General features: G+C 46.9%; 2 long non-coding RNA genes across 2 annotated transcripts in view; both read left to right on the forward strand.

Moving 5' to 3' along the window:
• Window positions 1-9,859, forward strand: part of LOC142598332 (uncharacterized) — a 40,056-nt gene extending 30,197 nt beyond the window's left edge. Inside the window, exons 2-3 of the long non-coding RNA XR_012832594.1 lie at window positions 3,352-3,424; window positions 9,672-9,859. This is a non-coding gene — a long non-coding RNA (uncharacterized LOC142598332). The remainder of the gene's footprint in view (window positions 1-3,351; window positions 3,425-9,671) is intronic.
• Window positions 9,860-10,676: 817 nt separating this feature from the next.
• LOC142598331 (uncharacterized) lies at window positions 10,677-25,570 on the forward strand. The gene is made up of 3 exons (XR_012832593.1): window positions 10,677-10,803; window positions 25,321-25,396; window positions 25,483-25,570. It is a non-coding gene; the product is annotated as an uncharacterized LOC142598331 (long non-coding RNA).
• Window positions 25,571-25,919: the final 349 nt, after the last annotated feature.

Below are 25,919 nucleotides of genomic sequence, written 5' to 3' on the forward strand. Positions count from 1 at the left end.
AGGCTCGCGCTATCTGGAAGAGTTCAGTTCAGGAGACTGCACTTAATTAAAACTGCAAAATAGAACAATTAGCTGAGGCTGAAAATTTCCTACAGCCTCAGCTGAGTGTAATGGGTGTTTTCTAATCTCTATTTATCTTATTGTTAATCTGTAGCTATCAATTAAAATAATTCTCCAAACTTTGATGGGTCCATTTGGAAACTACTCGGATAATAAGAGAATCATTTACCTTTTCTTTTGTGAAGCTTAATTTGCCTTCACTTTCTTTTCAGTGCTTGCCATTATTAAAGGCAGTTTGTGCTCTGATCTCAGACCTGGTTTGTTACAGAGGATGCAGCTGGGCTGCCAGTGCTGGCTAGGCTGGCAGAAATGGCAGAAGTGTCATTTTTGGCAGTTTTCAGATGCTGTAGTAACTCCCAGGCGTGCTGATAGTTTTAGTCAGTTGAGGAAAAAACATGCAGCAGTGTCTTGGGCCAGGAAAAAGCAGTCGAGGTATGGAGCCTTTGAAGTCTGAAAACTGATTTTCTTCAAAAGGAAAAAAGCTTCCTATCAGCTCACAGCTACAGCCATGGGCAGCGGTGGCTTTTTCCTGTAGTCACAGTTCAAATCCAAATGAAGAGTTAAAGAATAAAGAGTGTGTAATGCTTACTCGGTCACAAGGCATTACTTTAGGTCCATTTTCTGCTAGTCAGGCTAGGGGCATCTAATTGAATTGGCACTGGTGAGAAACCGTATTGCCAGTTCAGGGTGTCACAAACCTCTGCTGATGCAAGGAAACACAGCGCGGTAATTCCGTATGAGCCACACGGCTTCTGCTAACGTGTCACCCTGTCCGTGTGTCCCAGGCCGCCTTGCAGGGAGGTCCTCTGGGCTCAGGCAAGATTTAAGTCACGCCGTTCTGTCCTGCATCGCTCTGTTTGCATTGTAACAAGGCTGGCAGTTCTGGGTTGTTTTGTTTTTTTTTAAATCCAATGTAGATGCTGTTCTTTCAGGCCGTTTGACACAAGATGCTGGGCAGGCAGAAATAACCTGTATTGTCTCCTGGCCTCAGGCAGTGCTCAGAGCTGGAGGGCAGGGACAGCACCTCTCCCTCCCTGCCCCCTCTCAGCAGAGCCCTCCCGTTCCGCCTTAGCATTTGATTCAATAATCATGAATAAACTGTGGGAAGAGCTGACCTTTGCAGTGACCCTTCCCGCACAAAGCTCACGTTCTAGCTGAGAGCTGCATTTTTGTTTTTAGCATGAGTTTTAAGCACTCTTAATTAAATCAGGGACCTGGTTTAATAATCCTGGTTGGCTCGGGCAGCTGAGACAATTCGTTCACAGTTGCTTTATTAATGCAGCAGTAATCTCCAGGTTGGGAGTTCACCTCTTTATTCATTCATCCAATTCTTTGGGAATGGGGAATGATTTTTAAAGCAGCGCATGCTCTGGCTGGGAAGGCCCAGCCTGCAGCCCAGTGCACGGAAGTAAAGCGTTTGCCCAAAGAGGGCAGAGGAGGATGGAGCAGGGAAAACCACACTGACAGTTTTCCATCAGGCTTTCGCGTTACGCCATTTTGTATTTCCGCAGCACCCGGCATAGTTCGGGTCCTGTCAGTCTCGCATCTAAGCTCCTGGGCACCCGCTACAATTAATTAATCTGTTGTCACCTGTCCATGGTTTAGAGCAAGTCTAGCAAAACCAGGCCAGGTTCTGAGCTGAAAATCATATTGTTTTGTAAGTCATAAGTATGCAGCTTTGACTATTGAGGTTCCTGTATGTGGCTTGGATTAGAATTTATTCTAGTATCCTCCCTGTAAAACTGATGTATTCATCCGATGTCTGATGCAGTTTGCACTCACTAGGGTGTAAACCAGCAGCCGCTCGATTCAAATTGACAGCTACACCACATAAAAATTGGCATGAGCAAGAGGAGGATCAGTCCCCTGTGTATTTTGAAGGTGTAGAATGAAATGCCTTTCAAAATGCTGCATAATATACAACCTAGCGAGTATACAGGATGGTTTGATTTTTCTTGGTTCTCCAAAATATATAAGAGGATAGAGGTATAAAAAGAAAAAATATGCATTGCTCAATACGTGGAAACTATATCACAAAGCGGCTCTAAGGCAGATATATTTTCTTAGATGACACCAGTTTCTTAGTAAAATATCCGACATCTCAACTGCTGTAAATCACTATTGCTGTGTTGACACCAGTGAAGCTGCATTGATTTAGGCCAACCAATGATCTGTCCTTTATTCATTATTATGGCCTCAAATTAATCCCTCCGGAGAAAAACAGAGAAGTTTGGAAAGTTGGGCTAGTTTGTTGTGCATGTGTATTCAGTCAAGACAACTTCCAGAAACTCAGATAAAGAAAAACATTCAAATGAAGCAAAGATGAGTAATTGACGATCACAACTGTGATTATAAGGTATAATTACAATTAGCTGCACAAGAGTGTTAATCATGAAAATAACCACGTCAGCTGTTTCCAAAAGAAAAGGGAGCGTAATTAAGTGGCCCAAATGGGTGACAAAAACATAGCGCAGGAGTGACAGAGATGGTGCTGGCAGAAGGGGAACAGGAGTGTGCTTACAGGCAAAGTCCACTGGATATTTGCTATTGCCTCAAGACTTTCTGAAGAAAGAAAAGCAGAGAGTCAAGCTCTTAGCTTTAATAATGGGCTGTTTGGGTGGACTGAGCCAATTTTAATACCACTGGAAAATGGGGAGAAGAGGAATCTCAGCTACAGGATTTCTAATCTTTGTTAGGTTAGGGCTGTCTTTATTTCTTTTGCGATGGGATTAAGACCAGACCAGTCCTCAAGCCACTTCTCCTCTACTAGACTCCACTACCAAATGAAGCTTTTTGTTTTGTCCCACAAAATAAGGCTTGAGGCAGCCACGCAATTTTTAGAAGATATTTATGCAGCGAGTCTCTTTTATTTCTCATGGGGTTGTTTTAGCTGGCTGTACTGGGAGCTTGCATTTGGTCCTTTCCCTCTTTTTCCTTAGCTACTTCTTGTTCCAGCTGGTGTTGGGTGAATCAAATATTGCAGCCTCCAGAGCAGGTCATTGTGCCACAGGATATCTGTCAGAAAACCCAACCGTCCATTCCCTTACACACACATCGTGAATTATAAAAAGCTCTCTTCAGGGAGTGAGGGTGGCAGGGTCCTGTAATTTATCTTGCATGAAATGAGCTTGTTTGAATGGACTGGAAAAGCCAAGCCATTAATTTAGAATAGCTTCTGGACTCTGCAGAGCTGCAATTCCATTCTACATATCCACTGCCATAAAAGTTATGGGATTTTAATACCCTTTCCTTTTTTCTTTTTTTTCTTTTTTTTATTTTGTCCTGCTGCAGACTGAGTGCTGGCTGCTCCGGTTACACGGTTCTGAATGCTTCTTCACCTCACCAGTCGCGTGTGAACAACTGAGTAAGTTTGCTCAGTGTAAATCCTCTTCTTCAAACTCATTAAAGTGTGCCAAGCCTCTCTAAGAGCCATTTGACGAACTCCCCTGAGTAGCAAAGTAGTGTTTATTATGATTATTATTACTATTATTATTTTTTCTCTCAGCTCCATCTGTAATGTAAACACCATTATGTTTTAATTATCTGTTTGAAAAGGAGATTTAAAAGCGAATCCCACAGGAACCTGGCCAGCATACACAATAGGAATCCCCTTGAGAGTCATCTCCGTAGGTGAAGTCTGACATGGGAGGCATCGAAGATGTGCTGGAAGGAACAGGGCTGAATGTCACAGCCATCCCGAAGCCACAAAGTCTTTTGTCTCATAGAAGTGGGACTGAAAGCTGATGGATCCCCCCTCCAAGAGGGTGTTTTTCCATGTCTGTTCTCAGCTATGTGTTAGGGGAAGGAAGGTGCTGGCGAAAGTATTTTTCTCTGCCTTTGGTAAAGGGATTGTTGCGCATTCAGCAGAGAAGGGACTCGGGAACTAAAGGAGCAGCACCCTAAAGACAAGGGAAGGAAAATGCATCGGTTGCCATGGTGCCTCGTCTCAGACACAATGATAATAACAAGTAGGAGATCACGCAGACAGCGTACCTCTGCAGACCCCATGCAGATCACCAGCTGGAGATCTGGTATTCTCGGCCAGCGTTTCAGATCCCTTTTTTTCTCCCTCTCTCCTAAGCCAGCTCTGCCCTCTCCCCTGTCGTGCCCTACAGATGGAACTGGGAGTCTCTGCTCTTTGCAGTGCCCTTTCTCACACTTAGGACGGTGTTTTAATGTGCAGGATTTTGCAGGGGACACTTGGGCTCACCCAAGTAAAGGAAATAGGAAGGATAAGTCATTAAGACAGGTGACCAAAGGGCATGCAAATGTATTAGTGAATGAAAAATGCTGCCAGAAGGAAAGGCACACTGATGGAGTGAAGTCAGATCGAAAACAAGACAGGAATGAGTTGTTGCAAAACCTGAAAAACATCTCTCACACTTCTTAAGCTTGAAGCAAACTCAGCTTTGTGACCCCTTTTTCACACCCTTGCATTGGGACAAATCTGTTTGCCAGTCCTCCTCCGCAATGTAATCACTCCACTGTTTAATGTTCTGCATTTTCCATTATCGCTAATCTCTGCAAATGAAAGGCAGGAACCCAGGCTGCTCCTCTGCCCGTGCCAGAGCCGAAGTGTTCATCGCAGCCCTCCTGCCTGCCAGGACCGTGGGAGGTGGGTTCCCTCCCGCACAGCCCCTTCCTGACCGTCCCCTGTGCTGATCGCAGCGAAAACACCCGTAGGAGGACGGACACCAATGCACAACAGTCTTCTGGACTGCGAAGGTCTTCTTCCCCTTCCTGCACTTCAGAGAGGTGAGCAGCCCCCCGAGAGAAGGTCCTGTAACGGCATGACTTACATCTGACTGTAACACCTTGAGACCAAAGGGTTCCCGAAAACTTGGAAGAGGCCCTCCTGTGTCTTGCAAATCCACAAAGCTTAGAATTCCTCTGGGAGGAATGACAACGTGAAGATGTGCGATGAGAATATTAACACCTCCAGGGTTACCAAATAAAAAAAATTGATTTTTAATAACTCTAACCATCTCTTCAGCTTTCATTAGTCTCCTCTTTGGCTTTATAGTGCTAGGCATGAAGAATATGAGGATTTGAAGAATTAACTGAATTAATGAGGGCTGATTATTAATGTTCAGAGCTCAATAAAAAAGGGAGAGAGAGAAATAAAACACAAAAAAAGTGAGCTGAAAATAAGGGTAATCTTTCATTCCCCCAAAATGAGATACATTGAATTATTGCTATACTTAAAATTGAAGCACCAAAGGAATGGAAATAAATACCTCCCATTAGCTATTGGAAGACCTGTGAAATTTGCTGCAAGGAAATGTCCAAGTCAGGGGAAGAGGATGATAACGAGGAAACGGTACCGAAGACTGCCGCTGAGGCTTTGGGCATCTCCTTTTGGGCCAGACTGTAAAAAACACTCAGCCTCTGCATTGTGGCCAGATCACCAAAGAACCCAGTGCCACTTCTGCCCTTCCTGGGCATCCTGGAGTCCGGAGAACCTGGTCCATAATCGGAAGCTGGTTAGCGGTTCAACTCCTCTAAAGGTTTTAGCATTCAGTCTTGAAAAAGGCGTGCTCCTTTGAACCTGTGCGTATCTGACCTCGTCATCCAATGGGATGTATCCCTCGTCTCCAATGGGAGTTGTACAGCAGAACCGTTAGTGCTCCCATGTGTTGCAAAATCTTCAGGAGAGGGATTGTCTGTGGAAGTCTGAACTTAGTCCAGGCCTACAGTCAGAACTGTAGCGCAGATACTACTAACAGTAATCCCTGCTTCCCCTCCATCCCAAAGCCCTAACCAGCTTCACCCTTACCAGAAAAGCAAAGCACTTAATTATCTGCATAGAAAGAAATACAGAATTGACTGCCATTGCTCCTTCTCCATGGGTGGGATCGTCCAGGATTGTCAGGGCTAATGGTAATTGATGTTTCCTTTCACACCTGCTCTCTTTCCTGCTTTATTAAGCCTCTGCAAACACTGCTGTCTCTGGGGAAACAGTGGGAGTGGAGGAGGAAGCCTGTGGAAGAGAACAATTCCGGTTGTTCAGCACAGCGCTTTGCTAAATTGCATTCAGCCTCTTTTGCAGAGTAATAAAGTGTTGTCTGAAAGGCAGCATGGAGTTTTAATTTTCTCATTGTCAATGGATGCTGTAATCACGTAATTAACAAAGTGCGGGAGATAGTCATTTAAAGCAAGCCAAGAAAGCCAGGACATGAAGCAGATGCTTGGGGGAGTGGAACAACTTTTATTTGAGCTCTTCTAGACCTGGAGACCTTTTTAGTATTTGAAAGATGGAGGAATCACATTTGGATAACAGGAGTAGTTAAAAGGAGGAGTGTGCTTTGGTTTGCTATTTTATGCCTGTACTAACTTAAAAATTCAAGGCTTGAGTTTTCCCCTGCATTGCCCCAACCTGAGAGTCTGGGTACTCAATGAGGGGGTAGATCCTAGCATCCAGTCCCCTGGCTTCAGGGGACACTGATCTCTGTGGTCCTACAGCCTCAAATCTCATGCTGCTTTTTTCTCCTGCAGCTTCAAGATTTCTCCCTACCCCCGAAGTCTTCGCTATATCTATTTTTCACAGCCACTGCACTTCTACCAAAGTTTATTACTGGTTGGACAGAGCCGTGACTGCTTTATATTACGATGACACCAATGCTTCTTTTGCTGTGGTTTTGTGTTTTTCTCAGAAGCGAGCAAAGGGCTTTTTGGACCAAATAGCAGCAGTGCCTCCGCCTCCTGATGGTGCTGTGAGGGTGTTGGGGTTGTCATGGCACCCGCACAGCCACGGCCTACGTGTGTCATAGCAGAGTAATCAGCAATCTTGGGAGAGACAGCAGGCGGTGATACGTAACCAATAACCGCCCGTACTCTGTGATCAGCAATAGGCAGCTGATGACTTTTTCAGAGTAACTCTAATAACCCAGTGCACAGACCGTAGGCACAAATGCGGCAGCTGCATCCAGACGGCTCCCGTACGCGGCCCCGGAGCCCGTTTTGCAGAGAGGGTAACGGCTCCTGTGCCTTAGCCCTGGCCCGGAGTCAGATTTTCTTGAGCGGAAGAGACTAGTGAGCGCAGTGGTCTCTCCTCCGTTCTGCACCAGCTCACAGCATGGCTTTGGCAAGTGCCAAGACCACTCGAATATTTCACGCAAATGCTGCCTGCCTACACGCTGCGCAAACACCCTCGGGCTACTCCAGTGCCCGGTGCCTGCTGCTCGGCTGTGCGGATGCTGAGTTTGGACGGGGTCTTGTGGATGCTGAGGACAAGACCAGATCGGTCACCACATCTCTCCTCTGCGGTGCCTTTCCCTCTGAGTGGGCTGAGAACTGGAGAGGATCAGACCACGGGGTGCCCAGCAGCCTCCATAAAGCGTCCTTTTCTTAACCTCCCTCTTTCTATTCATTTGTAGATATTTTATGGTGAGGAAATGTAATCTATCTGCAGGGAAAACTTTCTTCCTCAGTGACTATTGACCAAAGAAAGACTGTCTAGAGGAAGGAGAAGAGAGGTGCTATTTTTTATGCAGGAAATGCCTCCCTAAGTCTGAGAACCTGGTAAACAATTACAGCAGTGGAAGGATCCTGGAGATTTAGAGATGCAAGAGTGCTGACAAAGGCTAAGCTTGACCCATTTATCTCTCAGCCCTTTTCAGCATATTTAGCAGCAGCTAAGAAGCACCTCGCAAAATTGAAACCGGTGAATTTAAATGATAGCCTCTTCTGTTCTGGCTTTTTAATTTCACATCCCTTGGATACTCCCCTCCCCACTTTGAAATGTGGAGTCCTCTTCGTCTCCAGTGATATATTACGTGTCTGTCCCCACCTCCACACCACTGAACTGGAAATTGTTCACAAAATGGACATTACACGTCTGCTGACTTTAATTAGGAGGAGATACCAGCTTACTGGTTGCAGGCAGAGCCTGCAGACTTTGGGAGGAGCTGGAGCTTGAGGGGTTGGTTTGTGGACCAAAGTGAGCTCAAGGAAACGCTGCAGATAATCAAAGGTCACACTGTTCCTCCAGATGCTTGCTGCTGTGAAGCTCCTTTAACTATCAGACCCCTTTTAAAGTACTTGTTTGCTTTATACCTCATTAACTGAGAAAGAAATCACCCAACAGAGCCCATAATTTTGTGCGCCTGACCTGTGGATGCTCTGTACTTATGCGGCTTTGAAGAAACCATCAAAATTTGTAGTAGTATTTATAGTATGACAGAGTTTACAGGCCCCAGCTGAGAATAAAACCTACAGTACGAGGGCTTATACATACATAGTGAAAAATGTGGGAGGTACGAACTTATGGGCTTAAAAGCTGAGGGAGTGGGATTGCAGGATTGCCCAGGAGGGCAGTGCCGGAGAATGGTTCGGGTTTGACGCTCCACTGACAGGGCAACGCGTTGGTGACTGCCCAGAAGCATCAGAGTAGAACTGAATGGAGCTATGCTGAAATTCAGTATCTTACCAAGGCTTCAGTACCTACCGGGATCTGATGGGGAACAGCATCCAGATTATAAAAAGGTTTGAGACAGAGACTGCTAATGGAACTGCCCCTACAGTCAGTGGCGGGAAGTAGTTTCAATTCTTGCATTAATCATCTCTAAGAGATGATGTTACTACTTGATATTACAGCCCTAAATAGTAGGCGATGTGCACCCCTCACTGCTGCCCGGAACTTAGGCATCATAGTTGGTGGTTTACCTCTCAGTGCCTCATGTAGTGTTTTGGGTGTAGGGCCAGGAACCAAAGACCTCCAACATCTCATTTTTACCCATAACATCACCACATCTGTGCAAAATTGCTGCCAGGTTTATACACAAGCACAAATGCGCTGGCTCGGTGGAGTGACTCCCAGTTTGTGTGGGAGTAAATGAAAGGAACGTTATTTCTGTGCGTGCTGCACGCAGTCCTTGTCAAGATTTTCTTCAGGACTGTCACTGTTTGCAGTCACCCTTCCAGATGGGACAATAGGAAACCTTGCTGGTAGCTACAGTGCTAGCAGCAGTGCAGAACTTGTCTCATCTGCAAGTCACTGCTTGCACAGCCCGCAGCCACCCACAGCAGTAATTATTCACAGCTCTTTAAATTCTTTTTGTACTGCTCCACTGCAATTTTAAATCACTCCATCAGTTGTGACAGCTTATGAGAGCTGATGTGGCTCATCTTCTGGAACAGACAAGCAGGCATAGGAGTGATTATTCCATGAACTCCATTTTATTTTTCACCCTGTGTCTTCCCTGATCCTTAAGCCATTAAATATCAACTGCTTTCTACTTTCCTTTATTATTGTTTTTTCTTTTTCCTTTGAGCAAGTCTTGTCAGCGGGGCTGGAGCCCGAGTTATTTTTTCCATAACGCCCCAGTGTGTTCACAGCTCCACCACTCCCCTACAAATGACAGGCTTCATATTGCGCCAGGGAAAGGCGCAAGGTAAATTGTTAAGTGCATTTACTTCTGTTAACACAATAGTCGACACAGTGCAGTCTCCTGTTTGAGCTGCCAAGCATCCCTATGATTTTAAAGCAGCTGTCACTTAGGTACCTTGGAAGGATAAACTGCACTCTGAAAACTCAAAGATACGGGGAAAGGTATTTGCTTATGTAGCTCCTGTAAAACGCTGAGCCCTATTAATTAATCACTCCTTTCCAGGAGAGGTGTCAGAATGAGACGAGAGCCAATCAGTAAACATGGGAGCACGAGTATCGAGCAGGAGTGGGGCTGGCAGCCGCAGCAGGAATCAGGACAAAGAGAAGAAGGAGCCGTGCCAGAGGATGCTGGCATCACCCCCCCGGTGCGTTAGACCACGGGACAAGCTGTCCCAGAGCTGACCAAGGCCTTACAGGTAAACTGTGACGACTCTCCCTAGCTTACCCACCGCAACGTATCACAGGAATAGCCCTACTGAAAGTTAACAGGCTATGCCAATGTAAAAATCACCGCAGCCTAGGATTTTAAAACTCGTTTAGGTGCCTAGCAGGGCAGTTAGATACTTAAAGTTCTTTACATACAGCAGTTCTTACTGAGAGCCAGTGAAGTCAGTGGGAAGATTCCTGTTGAGTGCAACAGATATTAGTCTGAGAGGGAAATGTAAGACGGAATCAGGGAACAGTTTGATGTGACCCTGTTGGTTTCTTCTGTGGGTTGTCCCAGTCTCACTGCACATCTGCACAAGCCAGGGCTCTTCTTCAGACAAGGGGGCACGTTCAGATGTAAAACTCAAGCAATAAATTGTTTCCAAATGCACAGCTAGGTCAAGGGAAGGAGTCGGCAATCCCTGGGCAGTTTTATGATCTAATTTAATTTCTCAAGTGTATCAGTCTGTGGTTCATGTAGTCCCTGACATATGTACTTGGCCAAAACCTAGGAATAGGAATATGTGGGTGGCAGAACAACTCTGGACAAGACAGGAATACAGACTCTTATCAGCAGAATGAAATCATCAACCCCTTATTGGCGTGAGTTTCTTACCTTCACTCTCCTGCAGAGTCAGATCTCAAGCTGATATATATCAGTTGAGGATCTTCCTCGTGGCACCATTATCAGCAGAGAATAAAGTCCTTAGAAATGTGCATTAATCATCTAGAAGGAAGCATTTGCATCTACGCACACAGTTGAATTTTGCCTTGAGGTCTGTCAGTTTTGTCTCTGTTGAAAATGGGAGCTGTACCAGCACAGCCGAAGGCAGAATTTGTGCCAGCGTGGTTTGGAGCAGCAAACCAGACCAAGGTGTAAACGTGACCAGGCCCTTCGCTTCTCGCGTTCCTTTACAAACCTGGCCAAGGTGAGCCTGCGTTTTGTTGGATATCCTCACAGCATTCAGAAGCACAGAGAATTATTTCAGGCTTTGTGTTGAGGGCTATAGTCCCCTTCTACTCCAGAAAACAGCTATCTGAGGCCACCCAAGTATCAGAGGAGAGGAATTAAGCTGCAACGTGGCTGGTGAGGTCATGTAACACCATGAAAGCTGTAATTTTCCTGCAATTGATTTCCTAAAGACAACTTGTGGTCTGTGTGCAGTGAAATCTAATTTAAACAAGGAAGATGAGTCTTTCTAACGCACGTTGATTGGCAATTGTGATAAATTCCTATAATTACTATTGACTCCACAGAGAGTTTGTGTTTGTTAAAGATGTTGCTGAAATGACAGCCCCGCAATGGAATAAAACAGGAGAAGGGGAAAATTGCACGAAATGCCTGTGTTTGCAGAGTTCCCTGAGCAGGTCTGTGATGAACCACCAGTTTTCCTTCTCTCTCTCACCAGCATCTCACTTCTCGTAGTCAGATATTGCACACTGAAGTTGTTTTGTTCTGTTTTCTGGCCAGGTAGTTTCCAACACGGTCATTTATTATTCAGTCCTTGTACTAGAACGTGGAGCAACGCGTGCTTGAATCACATGGGCTTTAGTCATAGGAATAAACTATTTACAAATATTTCACAACTCTCTATGGTCTCTGCCAAGCATTGAGAAATTAGGAGTATCATCCAGAAGTATTGTGATCTCTTTTTAAAAAGTCATAAGTTTAACAATGTTATAATACATGTGGCATCTTCATCTTCTGACTTCTGATTCTTCAAGTTGCTCTCACTTCATGTTTTCAAGCTTTTGTCATTCCCCTTCTCCTTTTTTAAGAAAAATGAAAATTGTGATGTTTTTGCCATGATTCAGCCACTAAAATTGTAGGAAAAATCAGAGCTGAGCCCCACGATAAAATAGCAGAACCAGGCAACATTACTGCTCCCCCCCAAAATTAATCAGGAGGTTTGCAAAGCCCTAATCTCTAAGGAGTCTTTGCAGATCTGTGTGGAAGTTGTTCTTGGCTGAAAGCTTCCAGGACAAGAAGAACAAGGAAAAATGAAAACTGCAGATGGACTCTGTGTTAAATCAGCAGCGGCTGGCAGGAGTCCGGGGCTCCAGGACTTCAGCGGGATTTGGAAGGAGCCCAGGAGGGAAGGAGCTCCAGAGCTGTTTTGCTTCCATTAAGGAACAAAAGTACAAGGCCAGGTCACTCAAGAGCTCATGGTGGATACTGAGCGCTTTTAACAAGGAGACCACTCGTCCGCTAAGTTCATTATTCCCTTCCTTGCTCTTTGGGGACAGCCCCAGAGCCCGTGCTGGTTTGTAACCTCACAGATTAAGACACACAGGCCTGGAGTTGCAGACACATGCCAGTCTGCATGACCAAACCCAAAGGGGTCAGATATTTTCCTTCTGAAAAGAAAATTACCTGTTTACATCCGCTATTTGTTTCCAAAAGAAAAACAGTTTATAAGCAACAGACAGACAGAGGCCACGTCTTCTATGTGAAACGCTCAAAAGCAAGCAGGAATCTTACTGGCCACACGTAAACCTGCCTCTCTCCATTATAAATTCTCATACCTTAAATTTGGCCAATTGTGTGGGTGTGGAAAGCTCAGCCAGAAGCCGTGTTTCTTGCAGTGAAGAAGTGAGTGAACACAAAGCAACAGAAAGGGAAAAGAACAGCAGGTAAAATGAGTGCCTTGTAGGAGTCCTCCACTCATTACTGCAATGATGATTTGACTCCTGCACTTTTGCTTTTGGGCTTTCTCCCTCCTTGGAGACAGAACACTTAATGATAAAATACCACCTTTGTTAAAGCAGAAGTAATATTTAACAGCTGCAAAGCAACTGCTTCACACTGGAGTCAGCTTCTTCAGTGGGAAGGAAAGGGGAAATGTCAAGGGCACAGCAGGTGCTGCAGTTTCCTCCCAGCCTGCTCACATCTGTGTTTACAGTGGGCTTATAGATTGCCCGTGCCCAGGTCCGTAGGCAAACTGCTGATCCAGCACTGCACACGTGCGCGTGGATCTGTGACACGTGCAAGTCACGGCCATGAACACACTTGGCCGTCTGCAAGATACGGCGTTACCTCTTTCCAGCCAACTGTGCCGGAGCAGATGTGTCCCCGGGGCTCGTAAATGTATACGTGCGTGCCACCAGATACATGCACTAACACAGACACACCTTACTACGCACATCCGTATGCCACTACACAAACTCACACGGGACTGCAGCCGCCTCAGGAGCGCGTGGCCCTGCTCTCAGCCGCAGAGAGGTCTGAGCTTCGCTTCCCATCCTGAAGAAGCCGGGAGCTGTGAACAGCTAGAAGCATAGCAGCTGCAGTCTGTCCAGCCTCTCCAACGCCTTGCGAAAGAACCTGCCAGAGACCACTCACAGGTGAACAACTTTTTGGCAATGAATGTTGAGGTCCTGGCTTAGCTCTATGTACAAATTGTAGTCCTCGGGGTATTTGCACTGGAGGAGGAGGAGAGAGCAAGCTGCGTGCACACACGGAGCACATCGCTGAGCCAACAGAGGAAAGGAAAATGCAAGCGCTTCCTACAGATATATGTGACAAGACACTGGAAAAAATTCAGGCAGAAAAGTCACTGTAGTTTTGTGTTCTGCAAGAACTTTGTGGGCAGAGAAAGAGTGAGCTTCTGGCACTGATGGACATTTCTGAGTCGGCTCTTCCAGCAATTGCCGAGACCATGCTGGAAAGCTGGGCACAGGACTTGCACAGTGACTGGGTTACTATCCTCGGTAAGGGACTGCATTCAACGCTAAGACCTCTCTGCTGAAAGGGAGGGAGAAACTTCCTTCATCTCCCCAAATCTACATTTGAAGGCCTAGATGTCTCCTTTAGATTCTCACTGGTTTTAGTGGGAATCTGGCACACGCAAGGGGAGCAAGGGCAGAATCAGGACTTGGAACTTGCTTTGCCCACCGTCGAGGGAAGAGGCAGGCTGCGTGCCTTACCCCACCTTCCCGAAAGGCATCTTGACTACACTTGCCAAATTGGGACCTTATTTTCCCTGGGGAAGCTGCTGTGGACTTGGTCCCACCAGAACGTCTTGGAAATAGCCTCGCAGAACGCTCACAGATACAGATCTGTGTTCCAATGCAAGGGGAGTACGTGGGAAACTGGGTCCTGCATCTGCCACGGGGAAGGACAGATCTCAAAGGATTAGTTTCCTCACCTGTAGTTTGCCATTGTTTCCTGTTAACGGCATCATCCGAAATCAGGCCCTTTCCACTTCTTTCTTAACCACCTCCATGCCGACACAGCCCTATGATTCCCCGCGGAGTTACTTTGTAGATAACGCTATTTTAGTGAATGGCAGAACTCGACCTGTCTTGTTGCTGACACAAGACTTTCCTATCGTTCCCACCGTTCCTAAGTAATTACAATAGCTCTGCAGTATTGCAAGACATATATTATTGGCTGAATTCTCCTCCTTCTCTGGAATTCCAGGAGAATGTACACGTATTCCAGATATATTCTGCATTCTAGCCAAAGCTTGGCGAGTGCAATATGTGCATCACACCAGTTACGGCTAAAGCATGAGTAATTTGGGGGAGGAGGGAGGTGAGGGAGCAGAAAAAAGAAAGAGCTTCTCCAAATCCTTCGGCTCTTCACTTGGACACCGTGAATGAGATATTTAAATACGTTGCCGTGGAAACAATCAAAGAGGGGGTCTTTGTGTGTGTGTGAGTGTGTGTGTTTTAGTAATCCCAAAGGGGGTATTTAATTGGAATCAACCACAGCTTTTTAACTGTGTTTTAAATTGGCAAGAAATAAAAAGAAGAAGCTGCCAGAAAAGGAACATTAAATAGAAGGGGGAAAAAAAAAAAAGCCCACATGAAACAAGATGGGGAGAGAAAGGGAAATCAAAAGAATAAATTTACTGTAACCGGCAAAGGATTCATTAGGGTTACAACAAAGCTCAGTTCAATTTCCCTCCTATTGACATTAACGAGTCTGATGTAGGTCCAGCCTGAAAGGCAGCAGGAACGTGTCTCTCTCTCCCCTCTCTGCCTGGGCCCCAGGGACCCAGCAGCTGCCTGTAAATCGCCCCACACAGGGGAATACCGTTTCTTTTCTTTCCTCCTTGTGTTTTTCTTTGTCCGACCGCACCCATGGTGCCCTAGGAGCCTGCCTCACCACTTCCCACTCGTTGCAGCATCTCTCCTCCCTCCTGGACTCTCTTTAACTGGGACGAGCCATTTTATTGCCGACGAACCTGAGATGTTATTTATTACTGTCCTGCAGCTTGAATACATTGAGCTTACCAGGGTTATTTCTGGTCCCAACAACAGCCCCTCTGGGCTCGTAATTAACTATTATTATTGTTAATGTTGGTATTGAAGTTGCTATTTAAGCTAGAGGACACCATTAGTAAAAGAGCGACCTCACTGTGAGTAAACTTTTGCTGGAAATTAGAGAGATTTCTGCGCGTTGGAAAGATTGACCCTGGACTAAGGGCAGCAGGAGAGGAAGCCTAACAGTTTTAAGAGAAAAGTTGGTAGGGTATGAATGAGATTTTATCTCAAAGAGCTGAACTTCATGGTCCAGAAGGTCTTTTCCAATCTCTTGCTCCTATGTTTTACGCTTTTTGTATTAAAATCAGATGTCAAAGGGTCTGAATTACAATGCAGTGTGTATTCAGTCACGCACACAGAGAGTAGGAGCCAGTTCCTGACCCTTGTGTAAAAAGACAAGATTACATTTGAGATTAATTCTGCATGGACAGAGGTGCCAGTACGTGCACATTAAGGAAGGGGCATTGATCCCAGATGCCAGGATCAGGCTCTGATGTTCCGCTGCAGAGAGTGCCAGCACAAAATTAGCACACAAGATAGACAGTAGCTGGGAGGAGTCCAGAGGCACAGCGAGAGGAAGGGACTTATTCAAGGTCCAGTTTTAGTGTTATTTTTAGATACAGCACATTTTCACCATCCTCTGGAGAGGAAATGGGAGAACGCTGCTTGGCCCTCCTGCCTTTCTAAAGGACTTGGAGCTCAGGCGACACAAGAAGTTAGGCGTTTTTGTCATTATTAGTGATCACCTATTGGACCCATAAGTGCCATTTTTAGAAACTGGGAATGCCCAGGGAGGTGAAGAAATCAAAGCTTGAGCAGGACCAAGCTAATTCAGCCTCAGCCTTGCATCACCTTGCAGAGTGGCTCTGTTACACGAGAGATCTGCGTGAAGAGGCTGTGACTGTGGTGGAAGTGCTCTGCGCGTGGTGCTGTCCCAACGCCCGAGAAAAGCAGTCTGCTAGGGATAAGCCTCAGAGACCCTGGCGCACTGTCAGGAGCAGCTTTACCTCATGGACCAGAAATTAGGACGCGCTGAGCTCCCGTCAGTTGAAATCATTATGTTTTGGCAATATTCTCCCTTCCCACTTGACCATTCCTTGACTGGATCTTCCAGTTTTCAACCACGACAGCTCCAAGCCCTAGCTCAAGTGCAGAAACCTCTGCTTGCTCTCCCTCCTTTTCACCATAAACCAAACTCCTCCTGCCAGCCTTTCTTCCTTGCTCCCCCCACTCTTCGCAACTGGCACCTTCCTTGAAGAAGAATAGCAAGAGAGAAGACGTATAGCTGTAATAGATTTTCCCCACTGGAGTGTACATTAAATTTAAGGCTTTGCTCTGGACACTGAATGGTTGGTCATTAACGCACCTCAAACCAGCAGCATAAAACAATCCTCCTAAGTGCTACCATGAAAAATGGTGGCAGAGATCAGAAGTGATCAGAATGCAGATGGGAGCTGCAGCTCTCGGCGTAAAAATGATTAATGAAAAATCCCCAGCATCCTTTCTTCTCTTTGCAAGGGAGGAAGCGAGCGAACTTGACAAGAACAACGGCTCCTCATGTGAGGAGGATAATAGCAGGAATGATACGTCTCCAGGAGATTCCCAAGGCCTTGCGCTCACATAATAAATTGCCCTTGTCACTTTTGGGAAACTTATGAAGAAAGATCGCCAAAGCCAGCAGAAGCAGTGAGGGAAAAGAACAAAAGATTCATCCCAAAAGAGCCCAGCCTTGCCCGGGAGATGCACCTGCTCTGCTCACCCCTTGCCTCCGTTTGCTCAGCAAAGTGATTTTGAAGTGAACAGAAGGAGTTGGGTCCCCAGGCTCATAAAATATCTGTCAGCGTATGACGGCAGTAAGGCCAGGGAAGGGACTGCGAGATGCAGAGCTGCAGATCTGGGTTAGAGCCTGTGTTAGAGCGAGCAGAGGATGCCACCGAGACGCTGGCCTGTGCTGCCACGGCAAGTGCTGGCACTCGGGCGTCCAGGTGACTGACAGGGATGTCGTGGTAGGTGAGCGCTTTGGCTTAGGAGAGCTTGCTGTCTTCCTGAGCTGAGTCAAATTTCTTATGTGAATGGCGCAAATCAGCTAATCTCTTCCTGCCTCAGCTCCCCACCTGTACAACAGAAATGTTTCCTTTCCATTTCCCCTTGGCTACTTACGTGCAAACTCTTTGGGGCAGGCACTGGCTCCCTCAGTACATGTGGATCCCGTAACTCAGGGATACGATCCTGCAGACACAAGAGCTAATTGTCACAGAAATACAGGCAAGCCTTTTGATACTGCCCTGGTTCTCCCGTGGGCATGCAGTGCCATACAAGCAGTGCTCACAGACGGAGCTTTATCCCTGCGAGTTCGCATAAGCCCGCTGGTGAGGTGAGGAGGGGTTCAAAGAAGGGGGTCACACTGGGAAATCTGCTTTAATTTCCTGCTCTGCCTCGAGCTTCCGTGTGACATTGTAAATCACTGAAAGCAAGAAACATGAAGATAGATGGACTTTGCAATGCTTGACTGGTACTGCCCAAAGCACACAGGGACCATCTAACAGAGTGCAATCAACACAGCTCCGGGCAGCTATTTGTGCATATGCAGGAAAGGCGATTTAACAGAGCAGGGGTCCTTCAGGCGGTGACTCAGGAGTGAGGTAGTTTCCCTTTGTGAGTCATCTGGTAAAACTTAGGACCTTGCAAATGATCTTTGTGGATTTTGCCTTTAGTGTCTCTGTGGCACGCTCTGTATTTTAATGATGGGGATGGCAGCACTTGCTGTTATCCCTCTTTCCCGTGGGCATTCGTTTGAACACCTGCTGCAGGTGGCTCATCCTCCCTTGCTAAAGCACCATCAACCTCAGCTATGAGAGTATTCCCATCAATGCCTGCCAGGTGCGTGGGGAAGATAAAGGCAGGTCCTGCATCAATGGCTGCTCTTTGGATTTCTGCCATAGCTCCAGGACGGGCTGTGAAAGGAGGGCTGGATGGCGGTAGGTAAAAGCACCCCTTGGCAGAAGGGGTATGACCACGGTCCAACAGATGCCACTAATTCTGCATTGTTACTCCACTGAGAAAAATAGAGACTAATGGTTTTTTGCTCAAGCACCAGCTCTCTCAGGTCTGTGTGGGGAGATAACAGCCCACTGAGGCCACGTTAGCTCTGTTGTTGGTGAGAAACCCGTTGCGGAGTTGGAGCTTCATTCCACCTTCTACCTCTGGGCAGTATAAATCATCCAAGAGCCGCTGCACAGCGGTGACTCCCCTCCCCAGGACGGCCTCACCTGGACACACTTGTTTACCTGCTGTCATATCCTATTAGTCCCAGTGCCTTATGCAAGGCAGGCTCTGGCCTCCCAGGCTCAGCCAAGTTCTTTCAAGGTATTTGCCTTCCTCTGTGCAGCGCTGGAATAATAGCGGCCAGTAGCAGGGTCATTTATTTGGCCTTTCATCCTTCAGCATGATGGATGAGGATACTGATAAATAGCTGCCTCTGTGAGAAAGTCTGGGTTTGGTCCTTAGCTCTCATCTGTGGCTATATGAATTGTCTTGGTGCTCACCCGCTTCATGAACAACTGTTAAAGACTTCTGGATCTTTGAATGCTGTGCCCAGGGTTAAAGCTGGGCATTATGATAAGGGCTGGGGATTTTCTGCTCCCTTACTGTAAATGAAAGCATGTTTCTTCCCCGCTTACGGTCAGATCCTTCCCGTGGGGCAGTGTCTCCAAGGAAGCCCCACAGATGCCCCTGGGGCTGCATCAAATCTTCATGGATTTCACAGCCTGTTAAGCGTCCCATCCCTTGGCATTCCCCGCTCCGGAGGCGCTCTGTTCCTGAGGGACTGGTAGCTGCTGTAACGTCCAGGCCAAGGAATCACAGCTGCATGTCCCTCAGGAGAAGGGCAGAGGGGGAAACATCCTCATCGGTTACAGAAAAGTTAGGAAAAGGAAAGCTGTGGCATGGGAGCAGTGTGCAGGAGGCTTAGGTGCAGGGTTGGTTTTGCTTCAGCTCCCTGCCTGACTTTGCAGCAGCAACTGTGCAGAACTATGTGCTTTAATTTTTTCTCCTGTTTCTGAGCATATTTTCCATTATTTTCTGTCTTGTCTATGCAAGACAGAACTCAGGATAGATTTAGATACCTGCATTCTGTGACTGTACGTTTCCTAGTGCCATGGGACACTGATTTCATTTGGATTTCTAATTTATTTCACAATACTGTGGAATAATTAGAATTATTAAAGCCAAAATGTTCTTTGCTGCCTGTTTCTATTAGGCAAAGCAGCTCAGACTGTCAGGTCTTTGGGGAGGGAGGAGGAGGTTTGTTTTTTACCCCCTCCCAATCTTTTGTCCTTCCTGACCTTTACTACTTTTGCTAAAATTAACATTCATACAAAAAAACAGAGGTGGAAAATTGGTCCCTTTTCCCGTTGCACCAAACATTCCTGCAGAGGGAAGGTTATTCTTTTCATAGCTGTGCTATAGGGCATATCGGATGATGTGATCTGCCCTTTCTCAGCCTAAATCATCAGCTCTAATATGTTTTCCTTCTTTCATTATTACTCTCCTCTCCTTGGAACACGAGTACTTTCCATGTTGACTGTGACATTACTGTCTCTGCTGGTAGCAGATGGAAAGCCAAGCTGGAGGTACAAGTCATGTTACCATTAAGAACCAGCAGCGAAATGTAATGGTTTCTAATGTAACCCTTCAAGTTGTGAGAGAGCTGTTTCTAAAAAAAAAAAAAAAACAAACCAAAAACAACCCAACAAAACAAACCTCCAAACCCCCAAAACCAAAAAAAAAAAAAAACCCAAAGAAAAAACCCCCACCCTGAGGCACAGCTAAGTGTACTGGTAAAATCCTGTCTTTAAGATGTTGAGAGTTTTACAACTGGCTTTGATGGAACTGGGAATTTTTAGCTTTTTAGTGGAATAAATCAATCAAGTGAGAGCTTTCCTGGGCATAAGCAAGAAAGAATTCCCATACTACGAAATCAAGCAGCCACATTTGCAAAGGAGGACTATTCCTGACAATCTAATTTGAAACATCCGTTTGGGGTCTAATCAGCTGAAGCAAACCAGGCCCACATAATCTTGAGTGCATACAATGAAAATCAGAGTTTCTATCTGCCGGGGAGAGCCAGCGTGCCTGCGTTTGTTCTAAGAAAAGGAACAATATAGAAATGGCAAAACATTTTGTTAACTCACATTGTTAATTTGGGGTTGACCCAGTCTAATCTCCCCCCCCCTCGACAGTTTTCATTTCATAATGAGCTAAAGGTTCCCGTGCAGGTATGAAGTTCCCATGTGGATTCTGGTTTCGGGCTGGTTTCATGCTGGTGCTGCGGCATTGACCTCAGGGGCATCCTGCTTGTTAACTTGCATAAGCGATGCAAAGATTGTGGCTGGATCATTCTCGGGAGGGTGGTTAAGGCATCCTGCTAGAGATCCGGGCTGTCCGGGTCCCCACCTTGCCCAAAACGGGCTCTGGAGGAACGTCTCCCTTGGCACGGCTCTAAAGGGCGGCTGGGTTAGGGCGTATGGGAAAGGCTGAGCGTGAACCCCAGCCGTGCCGCTCTCCTGGATCTTTGGATATTGAAGTTAATATCCCTTAACTCTTGACTTGCTGAGGCCTCTACAAGCTTTCTAGAGCATCATTGCTGGGATCGTTCCCACCCAGTTTAGAGATCCTTTCCTCCCTCACTTCCCAATCCTGTACAGCCCGCTGCCGTCAGGGAGCAAACCCTGAACTCAGAAGGAAAGAGAGGAGCTGATTTTGATTCATTTCACTTGCAAATTTAGCGCCTCGCCATTGTTACATCTTTAGGAGCCCTATAGCCAGTATGGGATTTTAAAAGCTCTCTGTATTAGCTGTCTCTCCCTCGTCCCGTTCCCCGCTCGCCCCAGCCTCCTCGTTCCCTATTCAAGGAGCCGCGGTGAGCCTTTGTGCTCCCAACGCCCAGCAGTCACCATTGCGTCTCTCCCGTCATCAACAAAGAGAAACCTTATCTTCTGATGGACACATACAGCACATTCTCTGTGACATTTAAATCTCCCTTTGTAGCCAACTCAGATATTTTTGCTGTTAAAAGAAGACCGTACAGCCGGGTGATTTCATTACCGCAAATGTTATTACAGTGAAAGCCTGTTTAAGACATAATGTCACTGAAGGGAAAATAGGATCTAGCAGCAAGTGTGGCCTGATGGAGGGTGCTGGGATTCATCACAGGCTGAAAGAAACCTCTCAAACATCAGACCTGCTAATGGAGCAGCTTTTTTCTTCATCAAATCAAACCGGCCACTTCCTCAAAGCCCTAAGGCTAGGAATTAGAAAGAAGATTGAAAGGAATTAGGCACCCAACTCTCACTGACTTTATATTTGAGCTCCTAAGCTGTTCTTGCTGCTTTAGAAATTATAGCTGGGCTGCTGGGGTGCTTAGTACCATAGACACAGTGAATAGAAATGCATTGTGTTAACAGTAGCCACAGGCCTCAAAAAGGCGCTGCCGCTGTGTGTCCGTGTTCATAATGATTAGTTCTTGGTCCAAGAACACTCAAGAAGAGAAATAATCATCGACAGGTCCCAGCTTCCCTGAAATCAGTGTGAATTTGCTAGGGACCTGGCCCCGGTTTCCACCCTGGCGCAGATATTATTCCTTTTCTCTCCAAAGCAGATTTCCCTAAGGATTTTGGATTTGCAAGAGTAAAATTTGAGCTTCTAGAGTCAGAGGCGTCAGGCAGGCTGATCAGCACTCAGCTCTGGGAGCGTGCGGCTTTGCACACGTGGGTGCGAGCTGCCCCGTGCAGACGCGGCGGTTGGTTACAGAGCAGAGCCATCCAGACGGACCTGCACCGTGCTCCCAACCCTCTGTCTTTGCGGTACTGGTTTCTAGCGTTGATTGGCTCTGTTCTGAAGATCACTTTCCTATGCAAGATAGATGTGACCTTCATCTTAGCCTTTAAAAAGTGCGAGTAGCTCAGACTCCTTGCTAATGGGGATCATGAATGTCTCGGCTGTGCTCCCTTCCAGGGGGTGTGGGTAGTTCTCTTCCATTTGACATCTTTCCGAGCGTCAAAACACAGGGAGTATCAGGTCAACAGCAAACCTCCCACCAGCTTCAAGAAGGTTTGGACTGTGCCCCAGCCGGCTCTGCTAACAAGATGTGACAAGCTGAAGTGAACAGTTAGACAGAAAGCATCAGGATTTCACAGCATATTTTGCCAGCAACTTATTGTTTTTTCAGCTGTTTTTTTCTTTAATTTTTTTCCTCCTTGCACTATAGCAACTCCAATCTATCCCAGGCAGCTTCTGACATTAACAAGACAGTGGATGACAGGCAAAATGTGTCCATGAGCAATCCAGAGTCTCCCTGCTAAGTAATCATAAACACTGCAAGTTTGCAACGAAGCAAGCAGCTGTCTTTCTCCCTCTGGACAAGGACTGCTTCCTCACAAATTGAGGCTCTGCAGGTTTTACAGCTGTCGGACAATGAGTCTGGTGCCTGTTATTTCCTCCTCCTTTTTTTTTTTTTTTTTCCTTTTTCTTTCTTTTAATGGAAAATATCTCAGCAATGCCAGAACTCAAGTGGCCCCCTCCAGCAGCGGATCAATACAGCCAAGTGATGAGGCTTTAACTTTCTGGCTGATGCTACTGGAATGGGCACAAAGGGGTTGTGTTACTTGCACATCCTCTCTTCCAAGGCTTTATTACCTTCGATCACATTTCTTAGAGGGAAGCAGACATGTATTTGGGGGCTGGGAGAGGATTTAACTGCACACAACTTCTGTCCCAGAGGTGCTGAGGATGAGGAGGCTGGAGAGGGTGGGCTGGGCTTGGGGAGAGCCCCCGGCACGGTGGTCACCTTGAGCTCCGCAATTCCTTTCCAGACGGCTAGAGCATGTACGGAGCCCCAGAAGAAACCTTTATGCCTGACCTAAAGGTAGACAAGTAGAGAGTGAAGATTACTCTTTATTACTTCATTACTTTGATAGAGAGTTGATCCTCCCTCGGACTGACTGGCCACATGACCTTAGCCTTTCAGATGAATTTTCTATGATACATTCGGAGGCAGCCTGCAGTGGACCCCACCGCTACAATGCCTTGTCCGTGGTGCAGTTAGTTAGAGAAGAGCCCGTGCCACCGTGCGAGTGCTGGATTTACCTCCCCAGCTGGCAGTCATTGCCCCCCCCCCCCCCGCTGAGCATGCAATTCCTCCCGGGCAGTTTCTGCGCCAGGTAAATCACATTTGGTCAAACCCCTTTCAGTATGTTGCTGTGATGCTGCTCTGCCATCCTGCACTACCCTTTTCAACAGTGCCACCTTCTTACCCTTAACTTACAGTAGGCTTAATTTTACCTTGTTATGTGCTACCTATCTGTGCCCTCTGCACCCCCTGCGTCTGCCACGCTCCTCTGCAGTGGGTCTATCAAATAGCACATGTTGGATGAAATACATATATTCTTTCTGTTTATGATTGAGTATAATAAATTCTGGCTCCTGTGCCTTCCAGGTGGCTTTTGGACATGCAGCATTTAGTGCGTGAAGTGATTGATCTCTGATCTTTAAAATAGAGCTGTGAAGACTGTGGTGAATTTGCATGCACGGGGAGTATAAAGCCAGGAAATAGCAGCTCTGAAACTCTCTAACCCCTGCCCTTTATTTCCTTGTGTTGAGTTTTCCATGTCTGACAGTGCGCACAGTGGTGATTTATGTATAACCAGAGCAGCCTCCAGTGGTTGGATCTGTGAACTTTTCCAAGCAGCCCTTTATCTTGGCTCACTTGTGGGTTTTGCAGACCCCAACCCTGATTCCTCCCTGCTCCAAGCTCAGCCTAGGAGAAGGGGGGGGAGGGCTAGGAGCAGCGGGTGCCCTGATTATTCTGCTGGGAGCCGATTTTGTCCCTAATTGAGCTGAAAACAGCTGCTCCATCCTCGCTGCCGCAGACCTGCTGTGCACAGCAGTTTTTGACAATAGCTGAGATACAGGGATATCATAGCTGCCTGTGCCAGCATCCCACCCCTGTTGTAACAGCAGCACCCCCATAGCAGGCAAGCCTGCCAGTCAGGGGATACAGGAAATCTCTGCCAGTGCTATATATTCAACCATCCATCCCTATAGGTATCCCTCTGCGGTGGTGCCCCTGACTGGGGGAAGCCAGACCCTGCCTCTCTGCGTCTCTGTAGCTGCGCTCCCACTTAATCTTTATCTGCCAGGGACCAGATCCTTCTCAGTTAGTGGGCTCAGGCATGATGGAGTGATAAAGCTCACAGGGGAGCGAGGTTGCAGGATACCTTTGTGTCCTGTCCTGCAGCTGGATGCTTCCCAGAGAGAACAGCTTTGAGAGGATCACTGCCAGGAGGAGAGGGAGTTTTGGGGGTTGTCTTGTAAATTGTCTCCCTGTGTCATGGTGATTAGTTCTCAGAGTGATTTTTGCTTTTTGGGGCTCTTCAGGGTAAAACAGGTCAGAGATGGGACTCTGAGCTGGGGGTGATGAGAAGAAGGTGGGGAAACCGAGCAAGATGTGTGTGAAAGTCACAACAAACCCCAGACGGTGTTTGTGTCCCCGCTGAGCCTGCAGACCAGTTCCAGTGCTCCGAGTGGCCTCTTGTCTTCAAGGACAGGAGCTTCAGAAGCAATACACTGAGCTGATAAATCCTGCCAGGGAGCAAGGAGCAACTCAGTCTCTGCCACAGCACTGATGTTTATGGAAAACAAGGAGAGGAGGTGAAGCGAAGAGGTCTGGTTTGTGTCTAAGAAACTCCCCTTATAAAAAGATAGATTGCTGACACTTTTTCTTGAGGCAGCTGCCCAGGCATTTCAAAGCATCTGAGATTTCATTATCTAAGAAGCAGTCACTGGCTTTGTTGGGGACTTCTGGCTGCTTTACAAAGCAATTCCAGTATTATTATTGGAATAAAAACATAACAACTACTAATCCTCTGTTTAAATGACCAGTAAGTTCCCTGCAGGCAATGCTCTGCCAAAACATTTATCCACCTAATTTTATTTCATGTAGTTTTTTAAAATTCAGATGTAACCTTCTGTGATGAGGGTTGTAGGCACGTCTGTTTAGAAGCGCATTTTACAGACTACTGGGAACGTAGTTCCTTGATGCAGGGGAGGGAGAGGGCCTCTGCTTGTCCATGTTAAAGGTGTCTCGCAGAGCTGTGAAAGTGCAAATTTCCTTTTAGGTCGTTCGACCTCTGTTTTTTGGAGCAGTGCTGCCAGACGAAAGTGAAAAGCTCAACCTTTCTGCAGGTAAGTGGAGTCAAACCCCTTATCCAGGGTACAGAACAGGCTTTTCCCAAGCTGGCAGCATCACACAGCCGTGAAATACTGTTTCGCTCGGTGAGGCCAGTGAAGCCACCCCTCGCCCAGGACCTCCTGCGGTCTGTCCCTCGCTGTCATCTGGTTGCCCTTGGGAGTCTGGGCATGGAGGAGCTGGAGCAAGCCATGGAGGAAGGGGATCAACCAGGTCTCTGGGTGCTGCTTCTCATGTGTTGAACAGGAAACACCCCTGGGGGGGTTGGCACAGCAGAGCTGTTTGATAAGGAGCGTTTGGGATGGACGGAGCTGGAGCCTCTGCTCCCTGAGGATCAGATGAGTGTAGCTGGCAGGAGGGCTCATGGGGACCTCTGCAGCTCTGAGAGCTTTGGTAGTCTCGCCTGTGGGTCTCTCCTGGGACTTGTTAGCACCGGGTGAATATTTCTGCAGGTGCAAAGGAACTGGAACAAAGTCCATCATCCCTGGTACCCAGCTCCTGCAGCAGCCAGCAGTTACTGCTTGGGGA

This window comes from Balearica regulorum, chromosome 27, assembly GCF_011004875.1.
Source record: "Balearica regulorum gibbericeps isolate bBalReg1 chromosome 27, bBalReg1.pri, whole genome shotgun sequence".
Classification (NCBI taxonomy): domain Eukaryota; kingdom Metazoa; phylum Chordata; class Aves; order Gruiformes; family Gruidae; genus Balearica; species Balearica regulorum.